The sequence below is a fragment of the Podarcis muralis genome, chromosome 11 (assembly GCF_964188315.1).
Source record: "Podarcis muralis chromosome 11, rPodMur119.hap1.1, whole genome shotgun sequence".
Lineage (NCBI taxonomy): Eukaryota > Metazoa > Chordata > Lepidosauria > Squamata > Lacertidae > Podarcis > Podarcis muralis.
In genome coordinates this window covers 42,435,649-42,457,246 of record NC_135665.1, presented here as the reverse complement: position 1 = coordinate 42,457,246, position 21,598 = coordinate 42,435,649, and the positions used below count along the sequence as shown (strand labels likewise).

The 21,598-nt window shown below is 43.6% G+C and overlaps 1 protein-coding gene across 3 annotated transcripts in view; it reads right to left on the bottom strand.

Annotated features, from left to right (window-relative positions):
• The window catches only part of PDE4D (phosphodiesterase 4D), a 606,101-nt gene extending 585,846 nt beyond the window's left edge, over positions 1-20,255 (bottom strand). The window contains exon 1 of one of the 3 annotated variants that reach the window (XM_028749380.2): positions 19,934-20,255. The gene's annotated coding sequence lies outside the window, so the exon portion shown is untranslated. The remainder of the gene's footprint in view (positions 1-19,933) is intronic. The other 2 variants (XM_077936364.1, XM_077936354.1) reach the window with 2 other exon arrangements.
• Between the last annotated feature and the right edge of the window lie 1,343 nt (positions 20,256-21,598).

Sequence of the window (21,598 nt, the reverse complement as noted above, 5' to 3'; positions counted from 1 at the left end):
ATGTGATTTAGGATGCAGTCCCATACATGTTTACCTGAGAGTAAGTCCCATTAAGAACGCTCAAGGATTTTATCCAGTTCACATTTTAAACTGAATTGACATGATTTTCAGTTTCCAGATTAATAGGCAGATCTGAACAAAGTCATCCTTCCATTTTTACAGTATTCCAAATTTTGCAATACAGTTCTTGATTCAAAAATCTTAACCAACACACATATAAGAAGATGTGCTTAAATGCTATTTTGGGATAAGGCATGCAGACAACATGTATCATGGAGGGGGGAATTCAACAGTAATGCAAGTGTTCATACATTTTTATTTAAAAAATGCAGATTAACATGGGGTGGAATGGACTTAGGAATAATTACATGCAAAACTGATACAGACTGGAAATACTTATTTCCACATCCCTAAATCCCATTGTATTCAATGGGGCTTGCCTCTGACTAGACCTACATAGGTTCATAGTGTTAGATGGTGATGCGTACCATTCAAGTAAACTGTGATGCATTCGCTCATTTCATTTGCATTCCCATCATCTTCTGAACTTCACTCTCTACTTTTATTTGCAATGCTAATCTTGTAACTAACATCAAGACCATTACACTGGAGGTCTGGTTTCTGTTGCTACATTTCTGTATGCCACCTCAAACTCTGGTTTCTCTTCAGTCCGTATAAATCTTTTGCCTTTTAGCCACCATGAACCACTGACAAAGTGACAGGTGAAAGTAAGCTAGCTTGAATAGAAATGTCTCTGTCTGTTTCTACTTCCTTTCAAAGTCACAGGAAGAATCACAAGGAGAAGCGGTTGAGGGAAAATGAAATGCTAGTGGCCTCAGCAAAAGAAGAGAAGCCCAGTTTTTCCTAGTGCCTACAGATAGACAAATCTGTCAATTTTGGTTTCTTTTGACATCTCCAGGCAAGGCTGCAAATGCTCCTTGTCTGAAATCCTGCAAAGCAGCTGCCAGTCACTGTAGAACAGGGGTAGGGAACCTAATGCCCAGGGGCCGGATGCGGCCCAATCGCCTTCTCAATCTGGCCCGCAGACGGTCCAGGAATCAGCATGTTTTTACATGAGTAGAATGTGTCCTTTTATTTAAAATGCATCTCTGGGTTATTTGTGGGGCATAGGAATTCATTCATATATTTTTTTTCAAAATATAGTCCAGCCCACCACATGGTCCGAGGGATGGTGGACTGGCCCACAGCTAAAAAAGGTTGCTGACCCCTGCTGTAGACAAAGAGGCAAACAATTTGGGATAAAGCAGGTTCCTAGGTCGCTATCTGCCACCTGAGGCAGCCACCTCACTTTGCCTAATGATAGGGCCCTGCTCTGGGACACATGTACAGCCACTGGAATGAGCATCATGCTTTTTATCTCTCTGAGATGAACCTCAAGCCTCCTCTCCTTCCTTTTCCATGGAAGAATAAAGGGAAGGAGACTTACAGTGCCACACCCAAGCAAGCCCCTCACTTGCATTTTTATCTGCTCAAAACATTATTTGTTGGTCTGCTGTTATTTTAATTAACAAGGTTGTCTTTTCAGATTTAAAAACCCACTCTGAGAGCTGTCTGTCTGACCAATACAAGGGCCACCAATCAGCCCTGCTCTGAGAAACACAAATGATGACCCTTGAGGGCCAACCAATCCACACTCTGCAAATCCGTCTTGCTGGACACAAGGAAGGACAGTGTTTCCCCCGAACTCTGTCTCTGAGAGACATTCTACCGGTGTCTATAGCTTGGTCAACACACTTCAAATGGATGCATAGCATTGTCACCTAAGATCACGTATTGGGAAGGAGGGCCATGCGTGGAGCAACTTCCTACACCCTCACGGGTGCACTTTCAAAAGCTGACAGCACGTGCTGAGCAGGAATAAACCTCTTTGGGTGCTCATTATGTAGTGGGCTTTCCCCCAGGCTACAGCCATTTTGCAAAGTTAAAATAATAAACCTTGAGGTCAGAAAGTGTAATTGCCAGATGTCGTGCATTCTTTGAAATGAGGAACATCTAGTACCATAAGCAAAAGAAGAAAAGTCTGTCCAGTCTTTAATCAAACTTCAAAACCACAGCCTGGTGCCTGTGGCCTTCTGTTTTAGAGTGTTTAAATCTTAAATGGGTCTGAAGGCAGATAAATAAAAGCAGGAAAATAAATCCAAGAAATCTAAGAAATATATGGCAATACTTGTTTAACATCATGAAAAGAAACTTTGGGTTCAGTGCTCCCTTGGGGCAAGGCTGTTGCAGGCTCAAGGGGGGGAGGGCCCTCCCCCTGACACAGCTTTGCAGGTTATCTCTCCATGGGACTGTGGGAGGAAGTGGCACGCAGACTCATTCCAGACGGCCAGGCACCACTAAAACAGCAGCACTGAAGGGGAGAGGAGCAAAACCTTAAATCTTGCGATAAAAGCTCAAGTCTCCTTTCCTGCACATAAAGAACAAAGGAGTGGAGATACCCAGCTTCCATTTTGCGCATGGTTAGGACGCCTGGTCTCTCTAGGCATGCATACTAAAGGGTCCTGAAATACTAAGGGTCCTAGAAAGGCACAAGGCTGTCTATTGCATTGTTAAAAAGGTAAAGGGGCCCCTGACCATTAGGTCCAGTTGTGGCCAATGCTAGGGTTGCGGCGCTCATCTCGCTTTATTGGCCGAGGGAGCTGGCATACAGCTTCTGGGTCATGTGGCCAGCATGACTAAGCCGCTTCTGGCGAATCAGAGCAGCATACAGAAACACCATTTACCTTCCCGCCGGAGTAGTACCTATTTATCGACTTGCACTTTGACATGCTTTCGAACTGCTAGGTTGGCAGGAGCAGGGACCGAGCAACGGGAGCCCACCCCGTCGCAGGGATTCGAACCACCGACCTTCTGATCGGCAAGTCCTAGGCACTGTGGTTTAACCCACAGTGCCACCTGCGTCCCTGCATTCCCTAAATTACCTGGTTGGCAATTAAGGTAACCTGACCTCCTTCTGCTGTGCCTCCCCACTTAGCACAACAGAAGAGTCTTATATATATTTCTGTAGAGTCTATATATTTCAGTCCTTTTGAAAAACTTCCAGTGAATCTTCAAAAGAAGCATATCAGGACTGAAGTGCGTACAGCCACAGACAGGCTGTCTGTAATTTCAGACATTAATATTCCAATAAAAAATGTACAAGTACTCGGTGACCTCATTCAACTCTGACTCATCAAAATAAGCAAGGCTCTGCTTTATATGCAAACATTTATCATTCGCCACCAGTTCATCTTCTTTCTAAGCCCTCACCTTTACGTGGATCATGGTCTCCCTGCCGCTAGTATTACACCCACAGGCCAGGAGGATTTCCACCCCTCCTGTGCTGGGCCACTTTTGGCTAAGAGGCTTCAGTCTTCATGCGGCTTAAATGTGCCTTCACAAACACGCTTGACATTTTATTCTACATTGATGCAGCCCTAAGCAGAAGACAGCTGGTTTTAAGGCTGATCCCCTCCTTTTGTAATGCAATAATCTCCCAATGTGTGCCTTTGTTCTCATCCAGCAATTAAAATAGATTTTCTAAAGAGTTCCCTGTGCTAGATGAAAACGTTGTTGCAAGACTACCAGGCTCTTGGCAAGCTTAACAAGGTCGGTCTCAACTTCTCTGGAGTCTCCAAAAACTAGGTTAGCAGATATACATATACATATACATTTTATATGTTTGCTGTAGGACAGGCACACCATCTATGGGGGGGGGGAGTGCCCCTTATTGCCAGGTTTAGCGCTTCTCCCACACAAGACATGGAATGCTGGAAGTTTAAGTAGCTGAGGTTTATTTCTCAATAACAGGCTTACAGCAGTCCAAGCTTCCACAACTCATCCTTCACTGTCGGAGTCAGTTGACTCGACTGGCTTCTGACCCCTCCCAAGGCCAGATATACGCCACGTCCCTCCCCGCCTCCTGCTGGCCCGCCTCTGCTCTAATCGCTTGCTCCGCCTCCTACTTCTTGGCGACTCAGGTGCAGCCACAATTCATCTTCCTCTGAAGTTGGCAACTCAGGTGCAGCCAATTCCTCTTCCTCTGGAGATTCCTCTCTGCTGGGCGTGTCCCTGACACTTATTTTCAATGAGGGGGCTGGGGCCCCTCAATACTCCACAGCCGGCTGGGCCCAATCAGACCTTCCTGCAGCAGCAGCAACAGGCTCCATTGGACCCTCTTGCAGCTCCAACTAGGCTCTGTTGGGCCTTTCAAAGGGCACAACAGACCCCATCAGGGCTCCTCCCACTGTGTGATATCACACGGGTGCCACACCCATCCAAATGTTGTTCTCCTGTACTATTTTCGGACACGTGGTTTACATACTTATTTATGTGTTTGCCTTGTGAATTTATGTGTTTGCCTTGTAAATTTATGAACATTTAATTTATAGAGCCAGTGTGGTGTAGTGGTTAAGAGCGGTAGACTCATAATCTGGTGAACTGGGTTCGCTTCCCTGCTCCTCCACATGCAGCTGCTGGGTGACCTTGGGCCAGTCACACTTCTCTGAAGTCTCTCAGCCTCACTCACCTCACAGAGTGTTTGTTGTGGGGGAGGAAGGGAAAGGAGATTGTTAGCCGCTTTGAGACTCTTTAGGGTAGTGATAAAGCAGGATATCAAATCCAAACTCCTCCTCCTCCTCTTCTTCTTCTTCTTCTTCTATATATTTGAGACCTTAAATTCTTATAATAATACAAAAGCACTCCCAGTAATCCTCTTCCTGTTGGCAGAGTCAACCTGACCTTTTCAGGGAGTCAGGAAATGAAATGGGAAGGGTGGAAAACAATGCAACAGTGGAGTAAAAAAGACATGCCTGACTGAAACACATGCTAGAGCCCACCTGAGGGCCTGTTCTGTGGCAGAAATAGCAAGAAAGAAATTTTCCTTTTCTGCCATCATTGTGTTCACACAGAGTGGTCCAGTGGAACAATTACTCGTAAGAAATGTGTAACATCATGAAAGTCCTTATGTTGTTAGGAGAGGATATGCCCAGTCACTTGCTGCGACAGTTTTACTCAACATTTTGTGGATAAAATTGCTTCCATCTGCTCCGACTTGGATGCCACAGTTATAACAGGGTCTTAACTCCTGGCAGCTGCTTCTGGGTGGTCAGAGAACAGCAGTGCCCAGAATGAGGCAGGTGCACCATAAGCACATGTTTCTAGGGAAATCATATAGTGACACATGCTTTGGTTACATCAAGAATGGACTGGTGTGACATACTGTTCACAAGGCTGCTTCTTGGCAGTCTCAGTAAGCTTTACTTGGTCCAGAACACAGTATCTAGAATGTCCACAGGAACACTGCTGCAACAACATTTTTTTGCCAGTTTCAGAACACCTGGAATGATTACCAGTATGTATACAGGCATGCTACAAACTGTTGGCATAGTATTCAACTACCAAGGATTTCCTATTGCACAACAGGACTTCCCATCTCTTCCCCCAAATCAGTTCCAGAGGACTGAGGGAGTCCCTAGAAGATTCAGGCTACCTGGAGGGAGAAGTGGGAGAACGTTCCATTGCACAAGCAGAAACCTTTGCGCTGACAGAACTGGTTATTACCTAGAGAGCCCTGAATCAGAGGTAGGGATCCTATGACCCACCAAATCCTGCTGGAATAAAATTCAATATCCTTGACCAATGGCCATGCTGACTAGGGCTTATGGGAATAAAATCCAATAACTTCTGGAGAGCTATAGCTTTCTCATCCAGCTTCCTCCTGAACTCACCTGCCTGCATCCTAAAATATAATTGAACGATCTTTCTGTGTGTGCTCCTCCTTAATTTCCATGTTGCCCTTGCAGAACTCAGCAGAGAAGAAAATGGGGTCAAAATTAGAATTAGTTGGTTCTACCTGCCATTGGATCCAGTCCTGCCTTTCATTGGTTCTGGCTGCACCTATTGTTAAGCTCCCTACCTTCCACCTTACTTGTCCCAATAGGCACAAACTACCACTGTATTTAGAAGTATGGATTTAGAAGTATGGTGGTTGGTGGAGGAATCTTACACGTCTTTCCAGGCTAACAGACAACTAACTCTGAGTTTTCTACTGTCAAATATCTATATGCAGGCAAACAGAAAGCTGTGTGTTGACTAAACATTTAAGAAGGAAAAAACAAATTAATCTACAGCACGATCAAGAATTTCAGATGTTTGCCTATGGTGGAACAAGGACAGTTAAGTGTTTTGTTGCTGCATTTCCCAATGACTGTGTACTCTTCAGCCATTTGAGAGCATGCCAAAGACATGGGAAAAATGCAGAAAGCATTCATTTGTCAACAGACATCAAATATCACTGCTGATGGAAATGACCTTTAAAAGCCTGCTCTCCATCAATGTAGTTAATTAAAAGAAACTATATCCACCAAGCTCAAGGGTTCTCGCTTCTCGTTTGCTCTACTCTTTATTGGCTCAGGACAAGATTTTGCTTCAGTGCTCTTTGTTTATTTTATATACATCCATTCTGTTCACAGATCTCCAAGACTAGTGATGGACCTGTGAACGTGGCAATGTTCAAGGTTTGGCCAGAGTCTCACACATTCAGCTCTCTGGCTGAGAAAATATTTTCCTCCCAAATCAATGGCACACATATTTTCAAAGGAAAATCAATGAAGAATGCTTTCCCCACCCGCCCCCCAAGAAGGGCGGAGGGACTGTGTTGTTCAAATGGCATGAAAGGGGTTTGGCGTGATACTGGGATTCCAAATTCCAAATTCATAATGACACACGCAGATACAGTCAGACAATAGGACTATTTCTGGGGTCTACACATCATCACCCCATACGCACAGCACTCTCCCCACTTGAGATTCCCAACAACTGGTATTGAAGGACATACTGCCTTCAACAGTGGAGGTAAATAAACACCTACTGGTGCAAGTTGATTTCTGGTTCTCAATCACAAGGAAGAGGATGAAGTTCAACCATCATCCTCAATCTCCCTGCAACACAGAATACACTGAATGAAGTCCAGAATATAGATGGACCCTGAAGGTCACTTCTACACCTTAGCTGCCAACTGAACTTGCCCAGACTAAGAATGCAATTATGCACTTAAATACTACTGTACTTTTTAAAAATGCTAGAAATTAGGAACACAAAGGTAAACCTAATTTGCTCTTAGCTGTTACTGAGAGCAATTAAGGCTACGTGTACGCATACGTGGGGACAAGTCCCACTGAACGCAGCAGTACATAGCCCAAAGAAATATGTATAGGATCAGGTCATGTTAAAACCAGAAGGATAAAACATGTTGTTACTGGATTGCACCCAATGACTGATTTAGACGTACAGTTAGATCATAGGTTGGACCTGCGGTCCTCCAGAGGCAAACTATTCAATGGCATCAATGGGGTTCTGTCCCACACATCAGTAAATGCTGCATGACTCATAGAATTGTAGAGTTGGAAGGGTCCTTGAAGATCATCTAGCCTATGGTTACCAGATGTCCCCGTTTCCTGGGGACAAAATCTGGTCCCTGGAATGTCCCCGGATTTCATTTAACGTCCCTGGATTTATATTTTAAATGTTGTAGATTTATTAGTAGGGAATGAACGTTGCATGATTGGTTCAGCGGCACATCATAAGGGGACTTCTGGTGAGGCAAAATGGCGGGCACCATGACAACAAGCAGCTCCTGAAGCCAGCCAGAGCCAACTGCGCTACCAGGCTGGCTCTGGGCTGCTGAGACTGCCACTGCCCCTGCCAAGGGGGAACTGGGGACACTTGGCGCATCAACTGGGGGAACAGCTGACACCCCCCCCCCCCGTGACCAAATCGAGCCGGGAGTGAGAGCACTCAGCCACCCAGCTAACTGCCCAGTGGTGCTCCAGGGCCAGGAAAACCCCGGAGCCGACACAGGGAGAAGGAGAAGGAAGAGAGAGAAAGAGAAAAAAGAGGGGAGCCCCGACCTTGCTGCACCGCTGAGGAGAGGTAGGAGAGCACTGGGAGGGCAAGGACACGTGGCTGAGCCCAGGCCCGACTCGAGCCTACTCCACAGTAGCTAGCGCTCCAAGAGAGCAAGCCGGGGCCAAGAGGAAGGCCACGTGACAGAGGAGACCACAGAAGAGAAGCTATTACTTTTTTTTAAAAAAAGGTAACTTTTTAAACAACTCCCCCCCCCTCTTCCCCCCCCCAAAAAAGTGTCCCCGGATTCTTTGAAAAAAATCTGGTAACCGTCATCTAGTCCAACCCCTGCAATGCAGGAATATGCAGCTGTCCCATATGAGGATCAAACCTGCAACCTTGGAGCTATCAGCACCATGCTCTAACCAGCTGAGCTATCACTGGTCACCTCTGAGTCTGGGGAAAGATGGTGATGGGGCAGAAGATCAAACCACCCACTCCCTCCCTGCATGCTGTAACCCCAAATTTAGATGCCCCTCCTGCTGCGACAAGCTCCCCTCTCCCTTTGTCTCCCAGGACCAAAAGAGGCATGAAAAGAGCAGAGGAGAGACTGACTGAATGCAGGCACAGCCTCCGACTGTTTGAAAAAAGCCCTGGAGAGGAAGAGACCTAGATGGCTGTGGAGAAGCAGGGACTTGCAGTCTCAGCAACTGATTCATGGGGGAAAGACCTACTGGAGATGAGATGCTCATTAGGCCTGACACTCCTGTGCAGATCGTGTTTTTGCTAATAAAGAGTTAACTCCAACTTGCATGGTATGAGCTACTGCTGGCTTGCTCCTGACAGGTAGCAACAGTGGTGAGGAGGTGGGCCTAGGAAGCAGATCTTGTCCAAAAGCCCCTCCCCCCTCAATTCTGGAGCCAACACTGTATACATACATAGCTGATTGTTCTCCAGACTGCTCCCCAATAGCAAAAAATAAATGAAATGAAAAGCTCCAATCTAGGTGTTGTTGCTTGCTCACAAGTAGGTCTCCTTACTGGAACACAGCAAATTTATTCCATATGCACTGGAAATATATATACAGTATATATCTCTCATGTTCAGTCCTTGGCATCTCCCAAGTAGGTTTCAGACAGGGAAAAGCGCCCTTGTCTGAAACCCTTGAGAGCCCAGAGTAAACAACGCAAAGCTTGAAGGACCAATAGTCTGACTCAGGATGAAGTAGCTTCCCGTTGTCCCTGTATAAAGAGGATTACACACACTGGAATCCCTGGTTGCTTCTTGGCAGATATGTTACCATAACATGCCAGCTCCCAGAAACTCAACAGATTGCATCCTTTATGTAACATTTCGCTCCTAATACTTTGAAATTCTCCCGATATTGATCTGAGATCCTAATATCCTGCTAAGCCCAAAATTAGAATTCCCCACTGTTCTAAAAAGCCAGCACAAATCCTTAAAAAATGCTCTCACTAATCCAAGTTTAAAGATGCCAAGGCCAATTTTTCCCTTCTCTGATGATCTCTAGTGGGAATGAAAGGGTAATATTTTCAGAAATATTTCAAGGTGAGGTCTCATTGCTCTCATTTAAAAAGCCCACTGACTTAAAAGTGAGCCTGACTGGAAACTGTAACCACACACACACACACACACACACACACACACACACACCCCACCCCACCACCACCACCCAAAAGTAGAAACCAATTTATTTCTGCCTTTTAATAATTCCATTTTTGCCTGCCAATTTAAGTGAGTCCCTTGCTAATAAAAAGACCATCAATTCATGTTTCTGCATAACAACCACTAATATATTTTGATCAAATCAAATGCAGACATCTATTTTATGCCTATGTTCAGTTACTATTTTTTTCAGATTTTTGGTAATTCTGTTTCTCACTGTACGATTACAGCAATTTAATATGGAGGACTATCATCTAATAGACCACCCTTAACATCAGATTGCTGGCTGTTTTTGTCTGACATAGCTACTTTTCATCAGAGCTTGCAGTTACCAGCTTTTATTGATTCCATTCCTGCGCTTTTAAAAGCAGCTGGGCATACAGAAACTAAACAGGTGATAAGAGCAGGGCTAGTAAAAACAAGTGGCAACCACATCTTCTCTTTTTAGTATGAACACAAAGGGACACTGCACTCTTCATTTTAATTTGCTTATACTTGCAGCAACCCTGTGATGTAGATTCCTGCAATTTCTGTTTCGGTGAAAAGTGATGTACAAGAGCACTCAGGCCACTTCCAGATAACTCAGCTATAGAGCATTCATCCTGACTTGTTTGCATGTCGCAAGGTTATACATGTCACAGTTTTCATTCCCCACTTTCCAGTGCAATTTTTTCCGAAACTTTCCTTACCACAAAAAACCTGTGTGTGTGTGTGTGTGCAAATAGCTTTGTGGCACATAAGTACCACATCCACTCTTGTTGCCCAACCCGAATTTGCCAGTATGCAACTGACTCACACCTGCAAAACAGCAACAACAGCTTATGGCGCAGCCCATTGCTCTTATTTATCTTTTATTCAGTGTATCTTCCTTAATATTTAGTTATTTAATGTATCTGAATCCTGCCTTTCTCCCACGCTGGAATTCAAGTTGGGATTCCAGCATTTAAAAACACATAATACCGACTAAGAAAAACAAACTAGTTAAAAACAATAGTTAAAATATATCAAAACATATATAGAACCAGCAACTAAAACACAGATTGTCCTGACAGCTGCCCCATAAACTGCAGTGTCTGCCCCTTAGTTATCAAAGGCCTGTCTGAATAGGACGGTCATTGCTTGCTAGTGGAAGGATAACAAAGAGGCAGTCAATCTAACCTCCCTTTAGAGGGAATGCCACAATATGGGAGCAGCCACAGAAAAGGCTCTGTCTCGTGTCGTCACCACCACTCCTTCTGAAGTTGATGGGTGCTCACCTGAGGATCTTAGCACCTAGGCAGCTTCATATAGGGAAATATTATCTTTCAGGCAGTCTGGGCCCAAGCCATTTTCCTTATTGCTTTTTAAAATCCCATTATTTATACCTACTGTTGCACTTATTATTCACACTGCAATGGGAGAGAGGGATCTTGTAAAAATGTATGCAGCATACAGATTCTGTGACCAATACTTCAAGGAACTTAAAATCCGGATGTTTTCAAGAAGAGATTTACTCTTGGGGATAGAAAATTCTTACTTTCTAAAGTAATAACAGCAACAATTCAGCTCTATCTAAAAAACAATATCTAGATCACTCCTAACACTGGTTATGGATGGAACTTAGTGCAATTTACAAGCATTTTCAACTGTATGAAGAACCTATTTTTCTTTATACAGCATCAACCTCAGTTAGGGATTATTGTTAAGACATCATCCCCTGACTGTTACAGCACTGCTCCCAAGTAACTGTTATTGCAATACATTACATGGGTTGTTGCAAGCGACAGCCATATAACCATTATGTAAAATGTCATCTGTAAATAGCCAGGGCAATAAATTACAACCATTTGCCCTAATTAGACCCGGATAAGATCTGACCATATGATAGCTTCCATTATACATCTCCAGGCACAGGGCAGGACACAGCTACAAATGTCATACACCAACAGGCTGGAGCTGAGCCAGGTTTTTAAAACACACACAATGACCAATGACAGCACACTGTGCTTTTGGTCTGGGACATTAGAGGACGAGCCATCTGTCAAAACGAAGCACAGATGTTCAAGTATCAGCCCAAGCTAAGTTAATACATCATGCATGGCATTTTGTTCAGGGAGGGGGAGATGAAAGGATTAAATACTCTAAGCGTCACTGTATCTTTTTTAAAAAGTGAATGCATACAGTTTAGGCTTCCATGTCCTTCAGTGAGTGATGGGCTTAGCTAATTCAGGTTCTTGGTACAGGTGTATTTCACATTAACAAGAGTGTGCAGAATGTATTTCTTTCTCTTGGGAATCTCAAATCATTCATTGACTGACTTGTATAGAACTATCTGCTTCTTATATAGCTTCTGCAAAGAAATGCCAGAGAATTCCAACAAAAACGGAAACAGAAGTGGAGATTGATGGTGTTGACTTACTCTTCTCATGTCTCGAACGGAAATCAAAGCAGTGAATACTGATGATGAGTATTCACTGGTGTGTGTGTTCATTTAGCAAATGATACATAACTGATTATGGGAGCTTTCCTACTTAAAATGCATTTCCTGAATGGCCTTTGCATCGAAATTATGTGGAAAGAATTACATCTTTAAACATGTTAAATTCATAATTTAGGTAAATTACATAAATAACCATGTACATTTTAGAATAACATAGTATTTGCTGCAAAACAAACTGCATGGGAACTTTTCTCTGCCAACAAGGTGCCCACCTACTTGGCATGAGACTACTAGCTCTAAGTGACATATGTACACTTTGCACTGGGTATTAATTTTTTGGTTTGAAAACAATTTAAGTTTAACAAGACAGCAAAGTTCAAAAGGTCAATTTCCAAAATCCCATGATCCTTTCCTCCTGAATATCAATTGAAAGGATTTATCTGGGCTTTTCTAGAAGTGACTGTAACCATGGCAAATTGCATAATTTTCTTAATGAAGGTTACCATGTGTTCATTAATTAATTCATGGTTAATGTTAAACCTGCAAACAGACACAAGAGATAGTTCTATATCAAACATGGTCATAGCTTCAAAATTTAAAAATAAAAAGAGAACCATTAAATTCTAAAACGGGTCTTGGCAGAAGCCGGAAAACAGGCTTACTTGAATTTTTAAGGAAAAAAACTAGTTGATTAGATTAGTACTTTAGCCTGAGGACACTACAATTAAATCAGTAATCAAACAATGCAAAACTGTATTTGCAAGGTATGGTACCACCAAAGAGATTGTGAGTGACAAAATCCCTCAATGGTTTTTTCGCACTGCATCAAGTTCATCATTTCCTCAGTGAAGTGGCATGGCAGAAAAAACAATCCAAAACACAGAATCATAGAAAGGAAATCTGACAGAGAGGAAATCTGAACTGGCCAACACAGACCCAAATCTGACCCCACTAGATACCAGTCCACCTGCAGGACTTTTAACAGGGAACACTTTTCTATCTCAGCACTATTATTATACAACTAGAACTGATAACGGGAAATATTATAGCACTACAGCTCCCAAGTTTATCAATATGTGATCAATGAGCACAGCCACACTGATCAGCCTCATCCCTGATCCTGCATGTGCAAATATAGCACTGTAGCCTTGAAGCCCTCATGCATATAGTTATTTGTGCAAAGGCTTCCACAAAACCTGTGGGAAAACAGCACCCATGTTGTACATTTCTAGCATTCAAAGCACTGCAACACACATTGGCCTGGCCTGCAGGTAACACAAAACCAAACAATGGCTTGGTGTGCCTGCTGAGCTCCTCTCACACCTGTAACTTCACTTCTCAAAGCGAGGGAACTACCAGAAGGCCCTCAGAGCTGGACCTCAGTGTCTGGGCTGAACGATGCGGTGACACGCCTTCAGGTATACAAGGCCAAAGCCACTTGGGGCTTTGGGAGATAACCCATGAGCCCAGGTTCTGATGCAATACTGAGCCAAATCATGGCTCATCTCCTGGTAGCACCGTAGCAGAATTGAGTGGGAGGAGCAAATCAGCCATGATTTTCTTGGTGTGCACCAGCCCACTTGTTCTTTCACACTAAGCCATGGGTTTGGCTTATTGTTATGTGTGAAGGAGGCAATTCTTTCAGTGGCTTCTAGTACGTCTGAGCTGTGGTGTGTTGGAAATTAATCACTGATAGTTGCTTACATTGTGGTATTGTTTATTACATTTTTATCCCTGCCCTTCTTCCAAGGAGATTGGAAACAACAACAAAGGTTTCCCTCTACCACCTCCCCGTCATTTTATCCTCACAATTATCCTGTGAGGCTGAGAGATTATGATACCTCGGAGTCACGCAATGAGCTTTGTGGCTAAGTGAGGATTGAAACCCAGACTGATGTCACCACACTAACCCCACCACCACAATGGCTGTCTTCATCATAGCATGGGATACCTAACTGCAGCCAACGTGAAAGTTTCAAAACAAGAGCCTTGTGTTTCTCCAAGACGGCTTTGGATGGATCCAGAAATAGCTTTAATAGCACTATATCATGAAATATGACAAAACATTTTCTTTATACAATAAATTGTTTATATCAAAGCAGGGAAAATACAGCCAGCTATTTTTCTGGCAGAGCAGAGACTGTCCTGAGAAAGTATACTCCCCAAAGCAGAAAGAGATAAACAAAAAAGCAGATACATTTGTGATTAATGTCTGTGTGTGTGTGTGTGTGTGTGTGTGTGTGTGTGTGTGTGTGTGTATTTTTCAAAGAAAGCGTTAAGCTGCAAAGAGATGAAAGAGGATTCAAGAGAAAGAGATCGCTGAGCTCATTTGAAGCAAATGACGCTGAATTTTCTCCAGATAAAAAGCAGGCCTAAGTGGAAACTCTTAAGGCAGATATACATACCTCAAGCCTTTATTTCAAACCAAGTGTTGGTTTACAGGATAGTATTTCATAGTATTTTGCTTTACCCGCACTATAGAGTTTGTAATACATTTATAAACAACCCTCCAGCTTCATAAAACTTCCAGATCAGATATCAAATAGAGAAACTTTCAGTCCCTTTTTCCTTTTGTGTTGGGCCTTTTAGATGGCAAGGCTGATGCCAGGAACTATCTGGTCATCTGTAAGCCACTCTGGAAGTCTTTTTCAGCCAAAGAGTAGAATTAAAATGCTTTATTTTATTTTTTAATAAAAAAATGTTTTAGGTAAATTAATCAAAGTGGAAACAGCAGTGCATTCTATTGAGTCAACAGAAATATATCTGAGCAACAAAAACAGTAAAAATAAAGTACTGATTGCTGGTTAAAACCAGCTTCGGTAGCCTACAACTCCCATGATCCCTAGCTAGCAGGACCACTGGTCAGGGATGATGGGAATTGTAGTCTCAAAACATCTGGAGGGTCGAGGTTGAGGAAGCCTGATCCAAAGCAATGCCCAGGATCCCCATTTGAGACCACAAAGTCCAAGAAGCAAACTTCCATTGACTGCATACCCCCAAAAAGTATAATTTATTCCTATACCTGTTTAAACAAGCACTGGTGGAGAAAGGGGGTGCAGTAGGTGCTGCCCTCCCCGGGTGTCATCCCTGAGGGGGGTGACATCGCCGTGCCACCCCCCTGGGATGCTTACCATGGGAGGTGCCCCCCTAGGAGGCTTGCCTCACCCCCACAGGTAGCTAGCCCCACCCCACCCCACAGGTGGACAGCATGTGCACCGCTCCGGATGCCGGAGCACCTCGTTTATGGTTACCAGACGTCCCCATTTCCCAGGGAGAGTCCCCGGATTTAAAAATCTGTTCCCAGACAAAATCTGTCCCCAGAATGTCCCTGGATTTCATTTAACGTCCCCAGATTTATATTTTAAGTGTTGTATATTTATTAGTAGGGAATGAATCTTGTGTGATTGGTTCAACGGCACAAGACACTTCATATGGGGACTTCCGGCGAGGCAAAATGGCGGCGCCACGGCAGAAGGCAACTCCTGAAGCCAGCCAGAGCCAACCACGCTACCAGGCTGGCTCCGGGCTGCTTAGACTTCCACTGCCATTGCTGAGGGGGAACCGGGGACGCCCGGCACATTAACTGGGGGAACCCCATGACCCAAATCGAGCCGGGAGCAAGAGCGCCTGGCCACCCAGCCGACTGCCCAGTGGCGCTCTGGGGCCAGGAGAACCCTGGAGCCAACGCAGGGAGAAGGAGAAGGAGAAGAAAGAAAGAAAGAAAGAAAGAAAGAAAGAAAGAAAGAAAGAAAGAAAGAAAGGAGAAAAAAGAGAGGAGCCCTGACCTTGCCATGCTGCGCCGCTGCCACCTATGAGGGGAGGTAGGAGAGCACCGGGAGGGCAAGGAAACGTGGCCGAGCCCAGGCCCGACCTGAGCCTACTCCACGGTGGCTAGTGCTCCAAGAGAGCAGGCCAGGGCCCAAAGGAAGGCTGTGTGACAGAGACCACAGAAGAGAAGATTTTACCTTAAAAAAAAAAAAAAATAGTAACTTTTTTTAATAACTTTTTTTTTCTCTATTCAAAAAAAAAAAGTGTCCCCTGATTCTTTGAAAAAAAATCTGGTAACCTTAAGCTAGCTCCGCCTCTGTGATCAAGAATTGTTTCTGCAACAGGCTAGCAGTATCTGCTTGGGGAAGAGGTTGCAAAATGGTTCAACTGATTGAATAGGAAGCACTGTAGCAATGAAAAATAGATTTCAGTGTCTGTGTGACCAGAAACATTCCCTGCAAAAACTTTCCAAAACAGTCTCTGTCTGAGTATCTATTTTCTAACCAGTAAAGTGTCACACTCATAATCCACATTGCCAATGTTTATAAGTGCTGCGAACATGACCCTAAACATGCTAATGATGGAAAAAGCATTAGATTTTCTACTTTGCCTTGAAGAGAGACACTAGAGATGCTTTTTAAAAAGAATCTCATTTATCCAAGCCCAATTATCTAGTCTAGTATCCCAAAAGGCCTCTGCAGTTGGCAGTCCAGATGTGGATACACAGTACATAGCCAAACCCATAGCGATGAATGCAAAAAAGTTCAAATCAGGAAAGGGATACCATGAATGAACCAAAGCGTGGTTTTGCATTCCTCCCTTCTTTGAACATTTGGAAGCTCCAACAGAGCTTTATAGGGCCAGTTTTTTCTTCTAAAGCAGCATTATTCTACTTTAATCAGCCATGGCTTCCCCCAAAAAAATCTGGGGCAGTTTAGTTTCTTAAGGGCCCTGAAAGTTGTCAGGAGGTGCCTGACAATTCTCAGAGCTACAATTCTCAGAGTGGTTTAACAACCAATCCCTCTTTCCTAAGAAACTCTGGGAAACAAAGGTATATTCATTGCTTTATCTGGTTCTATTTGCAGATGTCTAATCAGGATAGCAACTGAGGAAGTTGAAGGCACTGTATTGTGGTGGCTCTGCTCCTACCTATGAGGTCATAACTAGAAAACAGCACTAGGTGAATATTGCTCAAACATGTGGTTTTTGAGTTGTGGGGGTCCCACAGGCACCCGTTCTGTCTCCTGTGCTATTCAACATCTATGTGAAACTGCTGGGAGCTGTCGTCCAGGGATCTGGAGCATGGTGTTGTCCAGCACTGCCCAAGACTTTTTGGGGGAAGCCAGGTTGTCAATATACTGATGACACACAGCTCTATCTCTCCATTCCATCTGACTCAGGAGAGACTGTGCAGGTGTTGGGCCAATGTCTGGAAGCAGTGAAGGATTGGATATAGCCAATAAGGCTGAATCTTGATATGATGGAGGTGCCCTGGCTGGAGGGAATTAAGTGAACAACCTGTTCTGGGCAGGGTGCCACTCCCAGGAACTGCCTGGGTTGCACTGACAGGTGACAGGACTTTCTCAGGGATGGTTCCCCGTTTGTGGAATGTCCTCCCTGGTGGGACAGGTCTGTTTCCCTCACTAATTTTTAGGAAGAAACATTCCTGTTCACCTAGGTATTTAGGTAGCTGAAAGAGACTGTTCCCGGCTATCTTAAATTTATTAACTGTGATGCAATTATTTGACATGCTTTTAGGTGTTCTTAATGCCTTTAAATGTTTTCGGATTTTTAAAAATTCTTTTAAATGTTCTAAACCTGTTTTGAGTAGCATTTTCCACCAGTTTGCTACGCTGGGCTCCTTTGGGAGAAAGAGCGGGACAGAAATTCAATAAATAAATAAATTTCCTAGAAAGGGTAAAATGCAAAAGGCACCATGCTATGATCCAATGATCTAGATAAGCCCTAAAAGCATCAGTCATGGTGCAGGCTTGGCTGATTCACAGCACATGTTGATAGCATCTATCTGCGAAGCTCATTTCACTGCCATTGCAAACTTTCTAATGACAGAGTTACAGGCGTAGCTTCATAAACGGCTGCATTAGCTATCTTGAAGGCATGCAGAATAGTTTGTATATATTGTAACCCATCTAATAAAAACTGGGTTACGTCTGCCGCGCTCTCCCTCCCCTTCTGATACATTCGTGCTGAAAACTGCCCCATGCGTCTGTTCCTTGGAAGCGGAGGATTACCTAAATGTAACATTTTGGACAGAAAAAAATGTGGAAAGGAAATACAAAGCTATACAAGCAACGCATCAAACCAGGAAATGAAGTTCGTCCGAAGGGTCAAAAACATTTAGCACAAATCTTACTCGATTACGGACTTTTAAAATGCAGAGAGAGAACTAAAACTTTTTCAACCATTTACAGTCATCAAAGCAGAAGGACTGAAGTAGACATATCTGCTAACCTGGGAGCACAGGAATTCAAGTTGCAGGCTACATTTTCTGTTCCACCAATGCACTGGGGGAGGTGTTTGTGGAAAGGGAGAGAATCACTAATCAAGAAACTGCCCGGACTCTAATCTATGCTAAAAGAAAGTTCCACAGTTGCAACACAAACAGACACTTTCCCTGTTTTAAAAATTCCTAGAAAGCATTATGAATATTGGTTTCTCTTGGACAGTAATGGTTGTGAGGACACGACACACTGGTGGTTTCCATACAAAATTCCGTAAAATAATAACTGCAATAATAGCATGGCCCAACTATATTTGCCACAAGTAGAGATGGAGGACAAAATTGATTTTGTTTGCATTTTAATGAAAAACTACCAGGTTTGCACTTCTTGAATGAACACGTGAACCAAGACGCAGCCTCCAAATACCTTAGAGACTGAAATTGCCCAGTTTGTCCATGCCTAGCCAACAACAACAAAAAACAACAACCCCAGACCACTTTCGGTTCTACTGTTTGGAAGGGAAGCCAAATGCCTGCTGCAGTGTCTTAAAATCTCTGCAGCACCTGGCAATACTCAAAAGCCAATACAGGAATCTATGGGATGCTTTCATTAAAGTGCAGGACACCCTTAAGCATGGTTTATAAAGAAGTGAGCCCCATTGTATTCTGTTAGACTTACTACCTAGTAAATATGATTGCGACTTCAGACATAGACTGAAAATCCCAAGCAGCAGTTTCCATAGTTTTTAATTATTATTTTAAGTTCCTCCTCTTAATTTATTACTTATAATCAGGCTGATCACTATACTAGGTGTCATACAGAAGTTAAGAGGCATGGCCTCACCTGTGGGTTTACAATGAAATAATTGGTTCTACAGTGGTACCTCGGGTTAAGAACTTAATTCGTTCTGGAAGTCCGTTCTTAACTTGAAACTATTCTTAACCTGAGGTACCACTTTAGCTAATGGGGCCTCCCACTGCCGCCGCACCACTGCCAAGCGATTTCTGTTCTCATCCTGAAGCAAAATTCTTAACCCAAAGTACTATTTCTGGGTTAGCGGAGTCTGTAACCTGAAGCGTCTGTAACCTGAGATACCACTGTATCTAAAAGCCTTGCAATCTGCTCCTCAGAAGTAAGTTCAATGGAACTTAGCCACAAGGAAGAGCACATAAAATTGCAGCTCAAATTCTGAAGTGCTTGTGGCATTTAGTTTTCTATAAAAAGGGGTGAGCACAAAGTAGCGTTTCAATAAAAAAAGTTGCTTAAGGCTTTGCCATGAGCTGGTAAAGACTATATATTTAAAAGAAGAAACTTGGGAGGGGGGTGTTTATTGTGGCTTTTTAAAAATCATTCAGTGTCTGGAGCCCTCTCCACAGTAATCTCATTGAGCACTCATAAAGAAAAAGGAAATACAGTTCCTTCGTAACACATATACATTATGTGTCTTCAATCCAAAGCAGCATCTGTATGGAAAAGTCACAAATATTGCAACCTCATCCCTTTCTAATAAGTGAAAGAGAGCACAGACATAGAATTAAACACGGCACCATTTCCAAAATAAATACAGCAGCGGATTGCAGTTTAACTGCACATAGTAGATAGACTTAACTCTCTAGGGACTGAGAAGTTAATTCAGAGGCAACGCAGTCCCTCAGCCACTAAAGTTGTCCCTTATGTGGCATTGCCCAATTACAGGATCTCTTGCTTAAAGTGTGCAATTAACGCAAGGTTTTAAGAAATCAGAGTTACTCACAGAGTCGTCCTGGAGATGCAACAGCCAGCTTTTCTTACGACAGGAAATTCCAGTGCAACATCATGTACGATGCAGAACCGACAGGCATGGAGTCAGGAACAGACGGGCCCCTGGGATTACGGCAGCCCCAAGACGCGTGCTAGTGCATGCCGAACTATAATTTATGAAACGGAGCTCGTTTAATCAGCCAATCGGTTGGCTTCTCCCTAACAAGTCTAACTGGCTCTGAAGGGCAGAAAGCACTGCAACAGAACAATAAAAAAGAGACGATATCCCACACGCTAAGCTGCTTAGGATGGAATTGCTTTCTGTGACAGGAGTCTGGTGGGGGAGGGAAGCAGTCTCTCCCATTCTCCCTCTCTTTTTAAAACAGAGTAACAGGTGATCTGCTTCCATGTAACAAAACAGCTGGAAATCTGAGCTCTGGATTTAATTTGAATCACATGTGCAAGGAAGGATCATGGCAGTACTGTTCTCTCCTCACTTTCCTCCAGCCCACCACAAATATCCAGCTCTCCATTTTTGTATGCTGTTACAGAAGAAACAGCCAAAGCATCCATTTTTTGCTGAATTGCCGTACTGCTGGCCATTTTAAAACACGCACACACACACAAATATCACATTCTTTTATCTGCTCTTTTCAGCACCCTTGTTTCCAGGAAGATGGTCAAATCTAAATTCTGTGAAGAGGAGGATGGTTTAATTTTTAATTTTCACAGAATGCTCTGGCTCAACCTTGATGATGCCTTCCTACAGCAGATTACCAAATATTCAAAAAAAGGAGAGATATAGTAGTTATGGGAGGCTTCAACTACCCCAATATCTGTTGGAACTCAAACTCTGCCAAAAAATGTAAATCCTAGCAAATTCCTCCAGCGCCTCAGTGACAATTTCATTTCCCAGAAAGTGGAAGAAGCAACAAGAAGGTCATCTATCTTGGACCTAGCCCTCACCAAAAGGGGGCAACTGATTGATGAAGTAAAGGTAAAAGGTAAGATTAAGGCCAGTCAAGGTTAAGTCCAGTCAAAGGCAACTATGGGGTTGTGGTGCTCATCTCACTTTCAGGTCGAGGGAGCCGGCATTTGTCCACAAACAGCTGCCTGAGTCATGTGGCCAGCATGACTAAACTGCTTCTGGTGCAACAGAACACCGTGACAGAAACCAGAGTGCATAGAAACACTGTTTTCCTTCCCATTGCAGCAGTACCTATTTATCTACTTGCACTGGCATGCTTTTGTCACCCCGTTGTGGGGAGTCAAACCACAGACGTTCTGATTGACAAGCCCAAGAGGCTCAGTGGTTTAGACCACAGCACCACCCATGCCCCCCAAGTGGAAGTGGAAGTACTGTGAACCATGGGAGGAAGTGACTGTGTGCTCTTGGGTTTCATGATACAAAGGTAAGGAAGAGTAATCTGGACTTTAAGAAGGCTGAAGAACTATTCTTCAAAAAGCTGAAGAACTATTGGGTGAGATCCCATGGTCAGAAATACTCAAAGAGAAGAAAGTCCAATATGGATGGGTGTTTCTTAAAGGTTAAATAATGAAGTCCCAAAGGCAGACCATTCCAACAAGTGGGGGGCATCTAAAGAAACTGTTGTGGTTGCATTTACAGATGAACTGAGATTTTAGAAAGCCATGTACAAGAAATGGAAGAGATGGGAAA